Source organism: Azolla caroliniana, unplaced genomic scaffold, assembly GCF_043228905.1.
Source record: "Azolla caroliniana isolate FFs.n. ecotype wild unplaced genomic scaffold, voAzoCaro1.0.p SCAF_11, whole genome shotgun sequence".
NCBI lineage: Eukaryota > Viridiplantae > Streptophyta > Polypodiopsida > Salviniales > Salviniaceae > Azolla > Azolla caroliniana.
In genome coordinates, this window is record NW_028230446.1 from 8,004,142 (window position 1) to 8,022,530 (window position 18,389).

Below are 18,389 nucleotides of genomic sequence, written 5' to 3' on the forward strand. Positions count from 1 at the left end.
TCTTTACATCTGGTTGCTCTACCTCGAGGTCCATGCTTGCCGCTATGCTAAACACCGTCCGGATGGATGTCATCTTCATTATTGAGGAAAATATCTCATCGAAATCCACTCCTTTCTTCTGTTGGAAGCCCTTCACCACAATGCGGGCCTTATACCTTCACCACAATGTTGGTTCTCATGCAGGGAATCCATCTCATCCTACATGGCACTTAACCACTTGTGGCTGTCAATGTCTATCTTTGCTTCTTCAAAGCTTTCCGGCTCCCCCTCGTTGGTCAGCAACTCATGCTCTGCATCCGGAAATATCTGGGGGGCTCTTCTCTCCCTGAGAGGATATCTTCTTCCTTGGTTCTTGTCCACCGGTTCCTCCGTGGTCTTGTCCGGTTCTGGTGTCTTGATCTTCTTCTTCTTCGATCGGCTCGGTCTCTTTTCAGACTCCGGCTGGTTCTTCTTCTGTTATCATGCTTCCGGTCGGATGAGTCCCGTCGGTCGATCCAGAGTCTGCCATCTTCTTCTTTGACTCCGAGTGGGAAATATTCTTGTCTTCCATGAAGACTATATCTCAATTCCGTAACACCTTCTTGTCAACCAAGTCCCACACTCGGTATCCAAACTCATCATCGCTGTATCCAAGGAATATGCATGGCCTGGACTTCGGATCCAACTTTGCTATGTTGTCCTTAGCAACATGCACATAAGCGAGACAACCAAACACCTTCAGATGATGGTAAGAGTCAAGACACGTCTTTACCGGTTCATACTGTTGGGAATATGTCCCTCCAGTGGGAGGAGGAACTAACTGTCTAGAAGTTGCTGATAGTTGATGACTACGAGGAGCCGACTGATCAGACCAAGGAGTGCCGACAGTCGAAGACAGGGAAGATCCGACTATTCGGAAAGCCGACAATCGAAGAGTTGAAAACAGTGAGTCGACTGTTTGATAGTTCCACTATTATAACAATAATAATAATGATACGTAGCAGAGGCTATATTTGTAAATAGCCCATACAGTGTATAAGTATAAATACACTTAGGGCAAAACGTGAGAGTTAGAATAGAAGAGATGTAGTGAGGTAGCCCTAGAAGAAGAGCGTGAGGTGTGAGTAGAGAGACAGAGAGAGAGAGTGTGGTGCCATAGCTGTGTGCATAACAGTAGACGCCAAGAGCCCTGTGTGGTTGATACACTCGAAAGAGTGCTGTAACATACCCTATGTTGCATATCCATTGTATAGTGAAGTTCTGTTCTCCGTGGTTTTCTCCCATTTTAGGGTTTCCATGTTAAAATCTCGGTGCACCATTGTTGTCCTGTTTTTTTTTCTGGCATATTTATGATTCATATTTCAGCACAGTTCGTTTATTGTGATTTGACTGAACGATTTCTCAACACATACTTTTTGCGGTGAGTCTCCTTCCAAGGGTGCTGAGGGTGATCTGTTTATCACATAGGTCGCTGTCATCAACACCTCAACCCAAAACATCTTGGGTAACTTTGCATATGCTAGCATGCTCCAGACCCTCTCCATTATGGTTCGATTCATCCTTTTGGTCAATCCGTTCATTTCCGATGTCTTCGGCACGGTGAATTCGAGCCAAATTCCCTTCAACCGGCAGTACTCCTCGAACTGCCCCTCGTATTATCCTCCGTTGTTCGCTCGAACCGCCTTCAACTTCCGATCGATTTCCCTTTCAACTCTCGCGTGGAATTCCTTGAAGATGGATAATACCTGATCCTTCATCTTCAGTGACAAGACCCACAACTTCCGGCTGTGGTTGTCTATGAATGTCACGAAGTACTGCAATTTGGAATGTGACTTCGTGTCTAGTATGCACAAGTTCCAGGGGGCATTCCGTCTCATTGGCGGTCTTGGCCGGAAAGAGGTTCGGTTTGCCTATCGGACAAGAAATTGTTGCACTTCTCAAGATGCACATATTTCACCTCCGGAATGAGGTTATAAACGACAAGTCTTCTCATCCCTTTCTGGCTCATGTGACACAACCTCTTGTGCCACAACTCACCGACATTGTTAGATGCCATGTTCACTTCTTCCCGGCATATTTGGGCATGCATCAGGTACAATGTGTTGATCTTCCGGGCTTGGGCCATGATTAGGATCCCTTTGCAAAACTTCATGACTTCGTTCCGGATGCTACCCATGTAGCCTTCATCATCCAGCCGACCGGCTGATATCAGGTTCAACCGAACCTCCGAAACGTGTCGGACATCCTTCAACAACAACTTGCACCCGATTGACGTCGTCCACCACACGTCTCCTATGTCAATAATTCGGCATGCCCCGGTTGGGGGTGAGATGGAATGACACTCTGGAGTGGACCACCCATATTGTCTCATCATTGACAAGATGCAACTCACTCTCCTCGGTGATTTGCTGCAGTTCTTCCTCACTTATCGCGATCGTAGACATTCCTTTTCTTTCCGAAATCTTCTTCAATTCCGGAAAGTCGGCTCCCCCTTTGGATTTCTGGAAGTGTCGGCAATTTTTTAGGAAGAGCCCCGACTTTCCGCAATAAAAGCAAGTGGGCCTTCCCCTTGACTTCGACCTCGTCCCCGATTTGTCCCGGTTTTCGGGACTCTGATTCCGGCCTCTTCCTTGGTTATGGTCATATTCCATGACCAAGGCCTTCGGATCGGTTTCGGACTTGCGGTCCTTTCGGAGAGCTTCTTCATCTAACAAGCTCAATTTTACCCTTGCTAGGGACAACTGTTTTCCTTCTGGCCCAGCATTGCCCAAAGTGACAACTAGCGTCTCCCAACTATCTGAGAGGGAACCGAGCAAGAGCAATGCAAGTACCTCGTTGGCTAGAGGTACTTCCAGTGAGGTTGTTTGGTTTATGAGCCCCTAGAATACATTCATGTGCTCCGCCATGCTAGATCCATCTTGGTACCGGAGTCTCACTAACTTCCAGGATACCGAAACCCGATTTACAACGTTCTTGCTCTCCAGCATGGTGCCGATTTTCTCCTAGAGCACATGTGCCTTACTTTCTTCATTAAAGTTGTTGTACAAGCTCATGTCGATGAAGCACCAAATGTATGCTGTCGTCTTCATATGCATCACCTCCCACGTCGTGGCATCGATCTTGTCCGGCCTCTTGTCTCCAAACTACACCAACAAACAAATGTCTTTGATCACGAGCATGTCCCTCATCTTCAACTTCCACACTCGATAGTTGGAACTGGTGAGCTGTTGGGATTACGGTCCCTTCGGATGGGATGGTCGGATATCGGAGATGAATGCCGACAAGCCCGGTTTCGGTTTCGGATCCGGATGACGAAGACCCCGGCTTCGGTGCCGGATGACGAATGTACCCGAAGAGCGATCCGGATGCAGGGACATATCCGTGAATATGTTCGCTACGAGCCCCCTGAGGCTATAGTTGTAAATAGCCCAAAGTCATATAAGTATAAATATGACTTAGGGCAAACAGTTTTTCTGTTGCTTCTCATTTTTCTGTTTTTCCACTTTAGAGGAGTGAAGAGAGAGCAGCCGTGAGAGAGAGAAAGAGAGAGAGCGCGAGAGAGAAAGAGGTAGACGCCTCTGTGTATTTCCGCCGCCTGTGGCGAGGACAGCGAGCTCAAGGTCGTCGCCTTGGAGCTCGTCATTGTATACTTCTCTGTATAGTGTTGTTTGGAGTCTTGTACTCCCGTGGTTTTTTCCCCGTTTAGGGTTTTCCACGTTAATCCTTGTGTACTCGCGTTTCTTCGTTTTGTTTCTACGTGTGTTTCCTATTTTCTGCTCCATTGATCCGCGATTAATCGGTTGTGGCCGAGATAAGAAGGTGGAGAGAAGCGTCAATTCTCAACAAACTGGTATCAGAGCGACTGTTGCAGAAAATGGAAGGCGGCGGCAGCGGGCAGCCGATGATGATGGTGCTGAATGCACAGAATTACGCCGACTGGAAGATCAAGATGGAGGATCTTCTGATTGTTCGGGACCTGTACGAACCGATTGACAGGTCGGAAATACCGAAGGGGGTACTTGAGTCGGAGTGGAAGCTCCTGAACCGGAAAGCCGTAGCGACGATCCGACAATATGTCGACGTAAGCGTCCTGCAACATGTGGCGAACGACACCAACGCATACGAGATGTGGAAGAAGCTGTCTGGCCTCTATGAGAGGAAGAATGCGTTGAACCGGACCTCCCTGATGAGGAAGATAGTGAACCTCAAGTACCGGGACGGCGAGAGTATGGTAGAACACGTAAGCACGTTCATGGGATTCGTGAATCAGCTTGCGGCGATCAAGTTCCCGCTGGAGGATGCAATGCAAGCCATCATCCTGATGTGTACATTGCCGGACAGCTGGGAGAACTTGGTGGTGACTCTCAGCACCTCCTGCACCGAAGATAACTTGTCCCTACAAACGGTAAAGACAAGTATTCTGAATGAAGAAGCGCGTCGGAGAGATAAGGAACCGGCCTCCGACCCGAAGATGCTGCTTACCGAATCGGAACGGGGAAGACACTGGAACCGGAGTCCGCAAAGACGGGAGAAGTCGGGGACCCGGTCGCAGTCAAGAGGAAGGCCCACGTGCTTCCACTGTGGGAAGCCGGGGCACTTCCGGAAGAATTGTCGGCATTACCGAAAGGACAACGGAGCCGACGACACCGATTCGAAGAAGTCACCGGAGAGAAACGGTGCATATCGGGGAGCCACGGACCGGAGAGGTTCGGATCGGCGAGGGCAGGACCGGAAAGGAACGACGGCACTCGCGGCAAGTGAAGAAGAAATCATGCTCATTACCGAAGAGAGGGAGCTGAACCTTGCCGGCGTAGAGATGACCTGGGTGGTCGATTCCGGAGCGTCGTTCCACCTGACCCCGGAGAAGAAATACTTCTCATCCTACACAGCCGGTGAGCATGGCTGTGTTCGGATGGGAAATGAAGGTACGTGCCGGATTGCCGGCATAGGAGACGTGTGGTTGACAACCCCGACCGGATGCAAAATGCTGCTGAAGGATGTCCGACACGTTCCGGAGGTTCGACTGAACCTGATTTCGGCCGGGAGGCTAGACGATGAAGGCTACACAGGTAGCATCCGGAACGGTGTCATGAAGTTCAGCAAAGGGAGCTTGATAGTGGCTCGGGCCCGGAAGGTCAACACACTGTACCTGATGAATGCCTGGTTATGTCCGGAAGAGCTGAATGTGGCAGCCGACACTGCCGGTGAGCTGTGGCACAAAAGACTGTGCCACATGAGTGAGAAGGGGATGAAGAGGCTTGCAGAAGACAACCTTATTCCAGTGAAGCATGTGCACCTGGAGAAGTGCACCGACTGCCTGGCCGGTAAGCAAAACCGAACCTCCTTCCACTCAAGGCCACCGACGAGACGTAGCGCACCATTGGAGTTGGTGCACACTGATGTGTGTCAGGTAGAAACGAAGTCACATGGCGGAGCCCAGTACTTCGTGACATTCATTGATGATCACAGCCGGAAGCTGTGGACGGCACCGTTGAAGACAAAGGACCAAGTGTTGTCCGTCTTCAAAGAACTCCACGCGAGAGTGGAAAGGGAATCCGGCAAGAAGCTGAAAGCGATACGAGCGGATAACGGAGGGGAATACCGGGGGCAGTTCCAGGAGTACTGTCGCTCGAAGGGAATCCGACTCGAGTTTACTGTGCCGAAGACGCCGGAACTGAACGGGCTGGCCGAGAGGATGAACCGGACCATAATGGAGAGGGTCCGGAGTATGCTGGCGCATGCGAAATTACCCAAGGGGTTTTGGGCTGAGGCAATGTCGACGGCGACATATGTGATAAACAGATCACCCTCAGTTCCTTTGGACGGAGACACGCCGCAGAGAGTGTGGACCGGTAAGGAAGTGTCCTACCGGCATCTGAAGGTGTTCGGGTGTCTCGCATACGTGCATGTGGCAAAGGACCGGAGAGGAAAGCTAGATCCTAAGACCCGGCCATGCATATTCCTCGGTTACGGCGACGACGAGTTCGGCTACCGAGTATGGGACCCGGTCGACAAGAAGATATTCAGGAGTCGAGACATCATCTTCATGGAGGACAAGACACTCGCCGACTGGGAGTCGGAGAAGAAGATGAAGAGCTCCAAGTCGATCGGTGAGGATCAACTCTACGAGGAGCAGTCCCGACCGGCAAGGGACCGGTTAACACTCGAGGATCCGGCCGAAGACGGTGAAGAAACAGAACCGGCCGAAGAAGATGAAAACGATACCGGAACCGGCCCCGATCCCGAAATGGATTCGGATGAAGAAGAATCGGAAGAACCAGTTACCGAAGCTCCGGAACGGAGATATCCTCTAAGAGAGAGAAGGGCCCCCCGGAGATTTCCGGAACCAGAGCACGTGCTGCTAACCGACGAAGGGGAGCCGGAGAGCTTTGAAGAAGCAAAGCATGACACCCAGAGCCGCAGGTGGTTGAGTGCCATGCAGGACGAGATGGATTCCCTGCATGAGAACCACACATATGAACTTGTGGAGTTGCCGAAAGGAAAACGGGCACTCCGTAACAAGTGGGTGTTCAAGCTGAAACCGGGAGATGCCGGAAACCCCCCGAGATACAAAGCCAGGATCGTGGTGAAGGGGTTTCAGCAGAAGAAGGGCGTCGACTTCGACGAGATATTTGCCCCGGTAGTGAAGATGACCTCCATCCGGACGGTGCTGAGCATAGCGGCAAGCATGGACCTCGAGGTAGAACAGATGGACGTGAAGACGGCATTCCTTCACGGTGACCTCGAAGAAGAGATCTACATGCAGCAACCGGAAGGATTCGAGAAGAAAGGGAAGGAGCACCTGGTATGCCGGTTGAAGAAGAGCCTTTACGGACTGAAGCAGGCTCCCCGGCAATGGTACCGGAAGTTCGACTCCTTCATGACCGACGAAGGGTACCTCAAAACGCAGTCCGACCACTGCGTGTTTGTGAAGAAGTTCGAAGGAGGAGACTCCCTAATACTCCTCCTGTACGTGGACGACATGTTGATCGTCGGACGGGACCAGGTCAAGATACGGATGCTGAAGAAGGCTCTTCACCGAACCTTCTCAATGAAGGACCTGGGTCCGGCGAGGCAAATACTAGGGATGCACATCATCCGGGACCGGAGCAAGAAGCAGTTGTGGCTGTCACAAGAGAAGTACGTGACAAAGGTGCTTCAACGGTTCAACATGTCGGAAGCAAGACCGGTCGGATCAACCCTACCGGCAAACTGCAAGTTGTCCAGCAAGCAAAGTCCCAAGACAAAGGCTGAAAAGGAGGATATGATGAAAGTGCCGTATGCCTCAGCTGTCGGGAGCTTGATGTACGCCATGGTGTGTACGAGACCGGACATCGGATATGCAGTCGGAGTGGTGAGCCGGTACATGAGCAATCCCGGCAAAGAGCATTGGAACGCGGCCAAGTGGATACTCCGATACCTGAAGGGCACGGCAAACGTGTGCCTCCGATTCGGCTCCGGTAAGCCCGAACTCGACGGCTTCACCGATTCGGATATGTCGGCTGATGCAGATACCAGCCGGTCCACATCAGGGTATGTGATGACGTTTGCAGGGGGAGCTGTTTCGTGGCAGTCGAGGCTGCAGAAAACGGTTGCGTTGTCAACCACGGAGGCGGAGTACATGGCAGCTGTTGAAGCCGGCAAGGAAATAATATGGATGAAGGACTTCATTAGAGAGCTCGGTATCCGGCAAGAGGAGTACCGACTCTACTGCGACAGTCAGAGTGCCATCCACCTTGCGAAGAACGCAGCCTATCACTCCCGGACGAAGCACATCCAGCGAAGATATCACTGGATCCGGGAAAGGATAGAAGACAAGGAGTTCGTGCTGACGAAGATCCACACCGACGAGAACGGGTCGGATATGCTGACCAAGGTCCTCACACCCGACAAGCTGGAAGCATGCCGGAAGAGGGTCGGATTGGAGAGACATCCCATGCCGAAGTGAAGGGGGAGTTTGTTGGGATTACGGTCCCTTCGGATGGGATGGTCGGATATCGGAGATGAATGCCGACAAGCCCGGTTTCGGTTTCGGATCCGGATGACGAAGACCCCGGCTTCGGTGCCGGATGACGAATGTACCCGAAGAGCGATCCGGATGCAGGGACATATCCGTGAATATGTTCGCTACGAGCCCCCTGAGGCTATAGTTGTAAATAGCCCAAAGTCATATAAGTATAAATATGACTTAGGGCAAACAGTTTTTCTGTTGCTTCTCATTTTTCTGTTTTTCCACTTTAGAGGAGTGAAGAGAGAGCAGCCGTGAGAGAGAGAAAGAGAGAGAGCGCGAGAGAGAAAGAGGTAGACGCCTCTGTGTATTTCCGCCGCCTGTGGCGAGGACAGCGAGCTCAAGGTCGTCGCCTTGGAGCTCGTCATTGTATACTTCTCTGTATAGTGTTGTTTGGAGTCTTGTACTCCCGTGGTTTTTTCCCCGTTTAGGGTTTTCCACGTTAATCCTTGTGTACTCGCGTTTCTTCGTTTTGTTTCTACGTGTGTTTCCTATTTTCTGCTCCATTGATCCGCGATTAATCGGTTGTGGCCGAGATAAGAAGGTGGAGAGAAGCGTCAATTCTCAACATGAGCTTGAACATGCTTCCGAATGACTCTTCCATTTTTTTCAATGTTTAGAACCTCGCTTTGATACCAGTTTGTGTGGAATGGGGCTCGGCCACAACCGAGTCTTAAACACTTAATGGAAGAAAGAAAGAGCCTCCTTCATCTTTCGGACCGACCCCGTATGCTCGTCTCGCCACTCGAATTTTCGCCCCTTTTTCAGCAACCCGTATAGCGGCTCGGCAACGTGGGCGTAATGCGGGATCCATATGTGGTAGAACGTGCATGCTCCCAAGAACCTCCGTACCTCCGTGACCGAGTTACAGTCGGGCTTCATTGCGGATATGGCTTCTACCTTAGCAGGAGACGGTTTCCGACCATACGGTCCGCATAGATGTCCGACGACCATGATCTCAGATTGCCCGAAGGCCGATTTCTCCCCGGAGAAGGTGAGCCTCGTGTCCTCTAGCCTTTGCAGCACCCTCTCGCAGTCGTCAACGTGTGTCGTCACGAATTTCAGGCATCCGTCCGGTCCGATCGTTTCGTCCTTTTCCTCCACCGGACATCCCTTGATCGGGATGTCGTCCAAGAATGGCATGGTGATGTCCGGTATACAATCCCTCAGCACCTTGTTCATCGCATTCACCATGTGGGCCACCCAGTTCGTCCCTCCTTGTGGTAGGGTACACATCCGCACTAGGCCAAGAGGAGTCCGCATCGTCGTAATGTCTCTGCTCTCTACGGCTAGTTGGAACTGTTCGTACCCCGAGTACAGATCACCGACCGAGTAGATTGACCTTCCGGCGAAGGCCTCCGCGAACTCGTCTATCGTTGGTCCGATTCCTGCGTTCCGAATGGTCACTCTGTTGACCGGTTGCAGGTCTTGAATGAAGTGCAACGTCCTGTTCTTCTTCGGTACGGTAAACCACCGGTTCGAGTACGGGGCACTCGACGGTTCGAGGATGCCCATATCGACTTTCTGCCTCAACAGCTCCATCAGCTCCGGGATGTGAGCTCTCGGTACCGGAATTGGTTTGAGATTCCACGGCACATCCGGTATCGTGAATATCACCATCGGCTTCACGACTGTCGGGTCTACGCACCCGATCTCTTCCGGTGAGAATGCGAAGGCTTTCCCGTGCCTTCTGAGCATTCTCCGAAACTGGTCTTCTTCCGCCGACAGTAGGAACCCGCCCCCACCGATTTTGAGCTCCCGTAGCATTCTGTCGGTGAAGGTGTGTCCTATGCAGGCCGGATCTCGTAAACTGGGGTCCGATGCGACCCCCTTGATTCGCAACTCACTACCCTCCGGTAAGGGTGCTGCGACTGGCCTTACCTTCCAGTCCACAGTCTTGTACTTCGTGTTAACCCGGGCCGTCCGATCCGACTCGAGCCCCCGACTGAAGTCCGCGATGACTTCATACATCTCTTCTGAATAAACCGGTACCGTCCGGTCCTCTTTAAGGCCCTCTCCAACCACCTCTCGCAGTATTCCCAAGGTATCGTCGAAGGAGACCGCCTCCACGGCTCCGTTGATTTCCTCGCTGGGCCCGAGAACTCCGCACGCCCGAAGTCGCTCTTCCGCCCTTGTCTTTTCTCGGCCAACGACGCCGACTATCGTACACCCTCCGTTGTCGGAGAAACAAAACTTCCTACTTATGGTACAAGGTTTCTTCGGTTTCGCCTCTATCGTACATTTGTGGGGTTTTCCCGGAGTGTCCGGACTATCGTGGCCCCACGCCTTGACAACCCTCTCTAAAAATCCTCTCGGTTCTCGCCTCCGAGGGACTCGCGGTTTCGCTCGTGGTTCGGTCGCATCGTCAGGAACTGGACCGAATGACGCCCGTCCTGACTCTTGACCCTCGCGTAAGCCGACCCGTTGTCCAGCACCCTGGTCTCCATCCGTGCTGCCGTAATGTACGGTTCTCCCAGTATGACCGGGTGCGAGGACGTCTCCTGCACAAAGAAGTGCTGGTCTATCTCGACGTCGCCGATCTTGACTCGCACGTTTGGGCAGGCCCCGTGTAGTTCTTCGGTGGCGCGCGTCGCCGCCCGTATCTTCCACCCGTGCTTGGTGTTGATCGGCCATTTCCCCTTCTTGTAGAAGTCCATGGACATCAGGTTTATTTCCGAACCGTGGTCCACCAGCGCCACCACCGGTTCTTGAACATCTCCGATCTTCACCGGGGTTTCCGTGGTCGCTCGGGCCCAGGGCGGCCTCGAATAGTGGCTCTCCGCCCACTCGTCTTCCAGCGCCATGTCCTTTATGTGCGTCGTCCGCACCTCCACCGGCCTTTTCGGTTCTGTCTCCGTCGACAGCCTCTTCCTCTTCACCAAGTCTACGATGGAGTCGTGGAACTCCTTCTTGGCGATTCCGAGCACCTCCCGCAACGACAGTTCCACCTTGCTGTCGAGGATTCGTTCTTCCAGGACCTTTCGTAGGTCCGTGGTCCTTTCGATCTCCGTGCCCAACCGATATCCGCCCTTCTTGTGGTTATCCCGGGCACTGGTCTCACCGACCTCGTTCCGTTTCGGCCTGAATCGGGTTTCGTATCTCTGTGAGGGTCCGGCCCCTCCGGTTTTACCTACCCGTTTGTCTTCAACCAGAGCCTCGTAGTTCTGGCAAGCTGCTTCGACGAAACCCGTCTTTTCTTCGACCGGGTCACTCCACCCGGTTACCTCCTGGACCCACTTCTCCGCGCGGTCCGCCTCGTCTTTCCTTAGTCGGGCACCGACGAGGCCTTCCAGCATCGTCGGCCAGAACCCGGCTTTGCTCTCCTTCCGGGCCTCGCTGCCTCTGACCCGAATAACGGCTGACGCCGAGTAGTGGACGGTCTCCGCATGCCGGGCCGCCGCCTCTTCCATCAGCCTTTTCATTCCTCCTTGCCCGTCGTTTCGGTTCAGGGCCCTCCGGGTATCATTGGCGTGCACCCGACCTTCCCACAGGTACACTACCCGGCTTCTCAACGCCTCCGCAAAGTCCCCGCAGTCTTTCCGGATGTGGCCGACCTCGTCGCACCACATGCACCTATTTCCTGCCGGAGGCTGTCGGTCACGAGCCTGTTCGCCGCCTTCCCTCCGAGCCTGGGCGATTTGGAGATCCTTTACCGCTCGTGTAAACTCCTCCAAAGCTGTTCCCCTGGACGAGCCTCTGACCACGCCGGTCGAAGCCGAACCGGTTTCGAGCCACTCCCGGGTCTCTTCCCTTCGCGCCTGTGGTATCGGTTCGAGCTTCCTTGCTGCGACAGGACCCGCCCCGGTCACCCCTGTATCAACCCACTCCCACCGTTTGTCAAAACGGCCGCAGACTCTTTTTACCACGGCCCAGTTGGCCGTCAGCCCGTCTTCGGTTTCCAGTAAGGAGCCCACTTGCTCCCGATCCCGTGCGTCAACCGATTTGACAAACAGTAAGACACGACTTGTGTCCAGAACGGTCCGATCGAGCGCCGAAAGGCGCGCAAAGCGTTCCTCAAACTCCCGGAGGAGTACCGACGCATTTCTTCCTTTGTCAGGGGACTCCACCCACTCCATGAAGCCCCGCTTCGAAAGTCGAAGCGCGTCATCCAACCCGTATTTCTCCAGGAGCCGTCCTTTGAACTCCTCCCACGTCCGGCTCTCCGCCCGGACCTCGAGCACCTCCGCATGGATGCCCGGCATCGCCACTCGAGGGAATCCGGCAAGACGCCTCTCTTCCGGAATATCCCTCATCAACATCTCCGCTCGGTAGGACGCCAAATAACTCGTGGCATCCTTTCCACTGAACCGGCCGATCGTACTGACGATCGCCTCAATAGCCCTATCAAGGGCGTTGGTGCCCTCGCGCGCGCTCACTAACCGGTCCACGGCCGAAGCCATGGCATCTGCAAGATCCGACCCCCTCATCTTCTGCTCCTCTGCCGCCTTGTTCACGTCGGGTTCACCAAAGATGTCGTGTTACTACGCGCGTGCGTGGAGAAACGAGGCGGGACCACCGGGGTCTTGAACTAAAGAGCAGGTGATAGAAGGGGAAAGAGAAAGAGAGAGACGCTCGGTTACGTATGAGCAAAGAAACACAGGGACACGGCCCTGTCAACGCAGAAGGCACGAATGGACACAGAGACAGAGAGACACGAATGTTTGTATATTAATGAATGACAAATAAACAACAGAGCACGCGAACGGTTACAACCGAACAGGCCGACGAATAGATGCCGATGCCTGCTCGTCTGCGCACAAAAGGGGATAGGATGGAGGTGCTGCCGGAAGCACACGGGCGTTCCTCGAAGTAGCGCGAGCCTCCCGAAAACCTGCAGAGAAGAGCGATGGAGAACGAACAGAGGAGAAGCGTTCAGTTTCGGTCCGACAGCACTTCGTCCTCCTCAATGCGCGATCCCCTCTCCCCGCATCTCCCTCTCTTTTATAGCTTCAAGAAGGGAGCCGTTTCCCTCATTAACTTCCTACCTACCGAATCTAACTACCTAGGATATTCCTTGGTACCTAATTCTCTATTATATACATTAAAGGGCGCACACGCGTGAAGAGCCGGTTCACGTGCGCTATGCACCGATTGCGCTAAGGGACGGTTTTCTTCACGACAGCGTGAGGGCACAGGTGCCCTCGATAGGGCCATCGAAGCAATTGTTTGTAGAATAGGCCGGTTCGGTGGGAAGGATGCCATGAGCTATCCGGAGGCCTACCGAGCCAAAATGGTAATGAGGGACATTCCGGAGGACAGGCAGCTGGCTAGATTCCCTTGGGTGGCAATGCCAGGCATCCACGTGGAGGTGCTCGAGGTGCAGGCTGAGTGCCGGACCTAGGAAGAATTCGAAGGTCGGATCCTGGAGAAGTACGGGCTTGATGACATGCTTCGACTATTGAAGTGGGACTTCATGGAGTGGGTGGAGACACTTGAAAAGGGGAGAAACGCATCGGTGCTCCTCCGGGAGTTTGAGGAACGCTTTGCACGGCTCTCGGCACTGGACAAGACCATACTAGATACGAGTCGGGTTCTGTTGTTCGTAAAAGTTGTGGACGTGCGGGATCGGGAGCATGTGGGTGTCCTGCTGGAGACAAACGATGGCCTGACGACCGACTGGGCCGTGGTGAAAAGGGTCTGCGGCTGTTTCGACAAATGGCGTGAGTGGGGCGACAAGGGCTGATCGGGGGCGGGATCTGTTGCGGCAAGAAAGCTCGAGGGACCCCCGCCAACGCGAAGGGAGGAAACCCAAGATTGGCTTGAGACAGGCTCGACATCAACTAGTGTGGTCAAAGGCCCATCCAGAGGAGTGGCTCTGGAAGAGCTGACGCAGATAGTACGAGACCTCCAGATTGCACAGGCAAGGAGGGACGACGGCGAGCGGCCTTGCGATCGAAGGCCTCCGGCTGGGCATTGGTGCTTGTGGTGTGACGCGGTCGGTCACATTCGGAAGGACTGCGGGGACTTTGCGGAAGTGCTCAAGGCTAACGTGGTGTACATGTGGAACGGGCGGGTGCATGCTAGCGAGACCCGGAGAGCCCTGGAGTTGAACATCGGACGCAGAGGAATGAAGTGGCTGATGGAAGAAGTGGCGGCGCGCCATGCGGAGACCATCCACTACTCGGCGTTGGCAAGAATCCGGGTCAGGAGTGACGAAGGCCGGAGGTCGAAGGACTCCGGGTTCTGGCCGTTGGTGCTAGAAGGCCTCGCCAGCGTGCGGCTGAAGGAGGAAGCGGACAACGCGAAAAGGCGGGTCCGGGTGTCAGGAACAATACTAAGACAGAGAAGGAATTAGTACTAAAAGAAGTATTAGTACTAAGAGAGGTGAAGAACTCTCGAGAGAAGGAAAGAGTGAGTGAGAGGGAGGGAGAGAGAGATTGAGAGAGAGAGAGAGTGATGATAAGAAAAGATATATATTATGTGAAGAAAATGTACAGTAGCAAGGAGGCTTAAGACTGGCGTTGAACCGATTTGGTTCGAAATAATGCCTTGTGCCTCCTTTTATAGTGTTCTAAGGAATACTCCTGAAGTTTCTAGAATGTTCCAGAGAAATCTGGAATATACATCAATTTTCTATAATAAAACATAAATGAAAATAATATTTTATGTATTACAATGTATAGTCTAATGGTCAAGAGCTCGACCCATGTAGCATAAGGTCATGGCTTCGAGTCTTGCCATATCATGACACTATCCCCCCTTTAAAATGACGAGTGTAACGAGTCATTTTGGATTGAGGACTCGGTTTGTCTGGATATTGATGATGGAAGTCTTCAAGAAGAGCACGAGCATTGGTGACATTCTCTATCGGTTCCCAAGTACGCTCGTTGGGACTATATCCTAGCCAATCGACTAGATAGTAGAGCTTGTTGCGAACAAGCTTGGAATCAAGGATGGCGGCAACCTCGTACTCAGGTCCATCTTCAAGCTCGATCGGGGGTGGAGGCATTGTAATACGTCCTGAGATGGTGCTCTCTTGATAGGGTTCGAGGAGAGAACTATGAAACACCGGATGTATCCATAGTCATGGAGGTAGATCAAGACGAAAAGCGACATCATTAATCTTTCCTATAATACGGAAAGGACCTAATCGCCGATAATCCAACTTCTCGCATGGGCGAGTAGTCTTGATGTGTCGTCGGAGTAGCCATACCCGATCTCCAATGTTAAAACTAGATGGGAGTCGATGACAATCCGCATAAACCTTGTGTGTTTGTTGAGCTTGTTGGAGATGAGTAGATAAATCTGCTTGTATCTTGCGTAACCTCTCCAAACGATCCTCTGCGCAAGGATTTGTGGACACCTCTAGGGTTTCGAGTACACACCATCAGGGGTGACATCCCGTATAAGCATAAAATGGCGTAACTTTAGTGGATGCGTGGATGGAGTTGTTATAGGAAAATTTGGTGAAGTGGAGAATATCTGCCCAGTCATCTTGATGATAGCTGAGAAAGCACCGCAGATACTGCCCCAATGTTTGATTGGTTTGTTCGGCTTGGCCGTCGGTTTGTGGGTGGTAGCCGGAGGAGAGGTTACAAGTGACCTTGAGCATGTTAAAAAGGTGCTTCCAGAATTTTGACACGAACTAGGGTCCACGGTCGCTGATGATACTATCGGGAAGTCCATGATGCCGACATACTTCACGCATGACAATTTCGGCAGTGTCTTCACTGGAGATCTCCTTAGTACATGGCAAGAAATGAGCCATCTTCGTATATCGATCGACCACCGTTAGAATCGCATTGAACCCCGTAGAGAATGGAAGATCTGTGATGAAGTCTAGAGCAATGGATTGCCACGGCTTGCTTGGAATTGGTAATGGTTCTAATAAACCATATGGATGATGCCTTGGCATTTTCGCTCTGCAGCATGTATCACAAGTCCGAACAAAATCCTCGACAAATTGTCGCATGCAAGGCCACCAGAATGATTGTTGTACTAAATGTAATGTTTTAGTACTACCAAAATGCCCAGCTGTATATGTGTCATGACAGTTTTGTACTACTTGAAGGCGGCAAGAACCATTAGGAACATACAAAAGTTCTTTAAAGAAGAGTAATCCATCATGGTATTTGAATTGCCGATAGTCCGTACCTGGTGGTTGCGACTGTGAACACGATGCTCGAGAGGGATCAATTTGTGCTAGTATAGCTTGGGCGAACGCATCTGTCTTCAAGTCTTCGCGTATGGTATCAATAACGCGGGAATCCATGGGCATGTCAAAGATCTGTGTTGCTTGTAGTCGTGCTGGTCCCAAGATGACTTGTTTTTGGTTATCGAAAGTTGGCTCGCTGGGACGGGGTGCTAGATACGAACATCGTGATAACGCATCTGCCTTCCCTTGGTGCTTCCCCAGACGATATGTAATTTTGAAGTCGAAACGCGTGAGGAAGTGGGCCCACCGAGCTTGACGTCGATTCAACACACGAGCATCCTGAAAGTAGGCAAGGTTCTTGTGGTCACTAAATACGGTGACCGGATGAGAGGATCCCTCCAGAAAATGCCTCCATTGCATAAAAGAATCCACTATTGCCAATAGCTCCTGATCATGAATTTCATAGTTGATTTCAGCAGCATCAAACTTGCGTGAGTGAAAAGCCACAGGATGTAGCTTCTCATCATTCCCTTGTTGTGACAGAATGCTCCCCAATGCAAAATCCAATGCGCCAGCTTCGATAATGAATGGTCTTTCCGGATCGACATGAGCTAGAATTGGAGCCGATGTAAATGCCTTTTTAAGACTCTCGAAAGCCATGTCCGTTTCTTCAGACTAGATGAACGGTTGTCCCTTCCTGGTAAGTTGTGTGAGAGGTAGAACGATCTTTGAGTAATCTTGTATGAACTTTCGGTAAAAATTGGCAAAGCCTAGGAAGCATTGCACATCCCGCACCAAATGCGGAGTCTGCCATTCTACCACCGTTTTGACCTTAGCTGGGTCCATGGAGATGCCTTCTGACGAAATGATGCAGCCGAGAAATTCCACTTGGTTGCACCCGAAACTACATTTTTCCAGCTTTGCATACAGACCATGTTCTCGAAGTCGTTTTAGTACTAATAGTACATGAGAATCATGTTCTTCTTGGGTCTTTGAATAAATCAGTAGATCATCCAAATAGAGGATCAAACAATCATCCAATAGATCTCGGAATATATCATTAGCCATGTGCTGGAAGACTACCGACGCATTAGTGAGGCCGAATGGCAAGACCGTATACTCGAAGTGTCCATATCTGGTGCGAAACGCGGTCTTCCATTCGTCTCCTGGTCGGATCCGTACGAGGTTATATGCTCCCCGTAAGTCGATCTTCGTGAAGAACCTGGCACCATTGATCCGTTCTAAAAGACTTGAGATAAGGGGAAGAACATACCTATTCCTGATTGTAACCTTATTCAGGCCACGGTAATCTACAACGAGACGAAGCGATCCATCCTTTTTCTTGACGAACAAAAAGGGCATGCTAACTGGAGATTTCGAATGCCGAATGAAACCATTTTCCAAATTCTCCTCTATATAGGCCCGAAGGACTTCCAACTCGGTTGGTGACAAATTGTAGATCGGTCCCGATGGCGGCTCTTTTCCCGGTTGTAAATCGATGGGGCAATCGTACGGTCGATGATGAGGAAGTGTGTTGGCTTGTACTTTATCGAACACATCAGCGTAATGACGATACTTCTCGGGAAGTTGTACAGTGGATTCTTCTTTAATGGTGCTGGAGGGGTTTACTGATATTGCAAAGAGGAACATTTCCTCCTTGCGCCCTTCTTTATGCAACTGACGTAGCGAAATGGTTGCCATCTTCTGAGTTGACCCTTGGGTTTGTCGACACCGGATTTCTCTTGTTCTCCAATTTATATCTGGGTTATGTAACTCGAACCATGGTAATCCTAAAACTATGGGATGTTCTGGGATACTAATAATATTAAATGATACTACACATGCTAAGTTATCTAGGACAATATTAATGGGCTCTAACTCTTCTATGATATTTCCGGAAGCAATGGGACGTCCATCAATGACTACTACAGAGGCTGGACATTGGAGTTTTCTTAGGGATATCTTATGAGCTTGAGAAAATTTCTTATCCATAAAGCAAGAGTTAGCTCCGGAATCTAGGAGTGCTAGGACATGTACTAGAGGGGTACTTTTAGTACTAAAACACCTTTGCATTCACAAGTGGAAGGATTGCGCATTCCACTTATAGATTCCTTTTATAATCTTGTGATTTTAGACAATTTCCAAAAACTTGATACACTAGTATCACATGTTTTAAATAGCATGTAAATTTGGCTAATTTTTTGAGATTTAACAAATTTCAAAATGATAATTTCTAAAATTGAATAGTTTAGGGATAATGTTTAAATGTTGATGGTTTGCAGATATGAAATGTAGTTAACTTAAAGA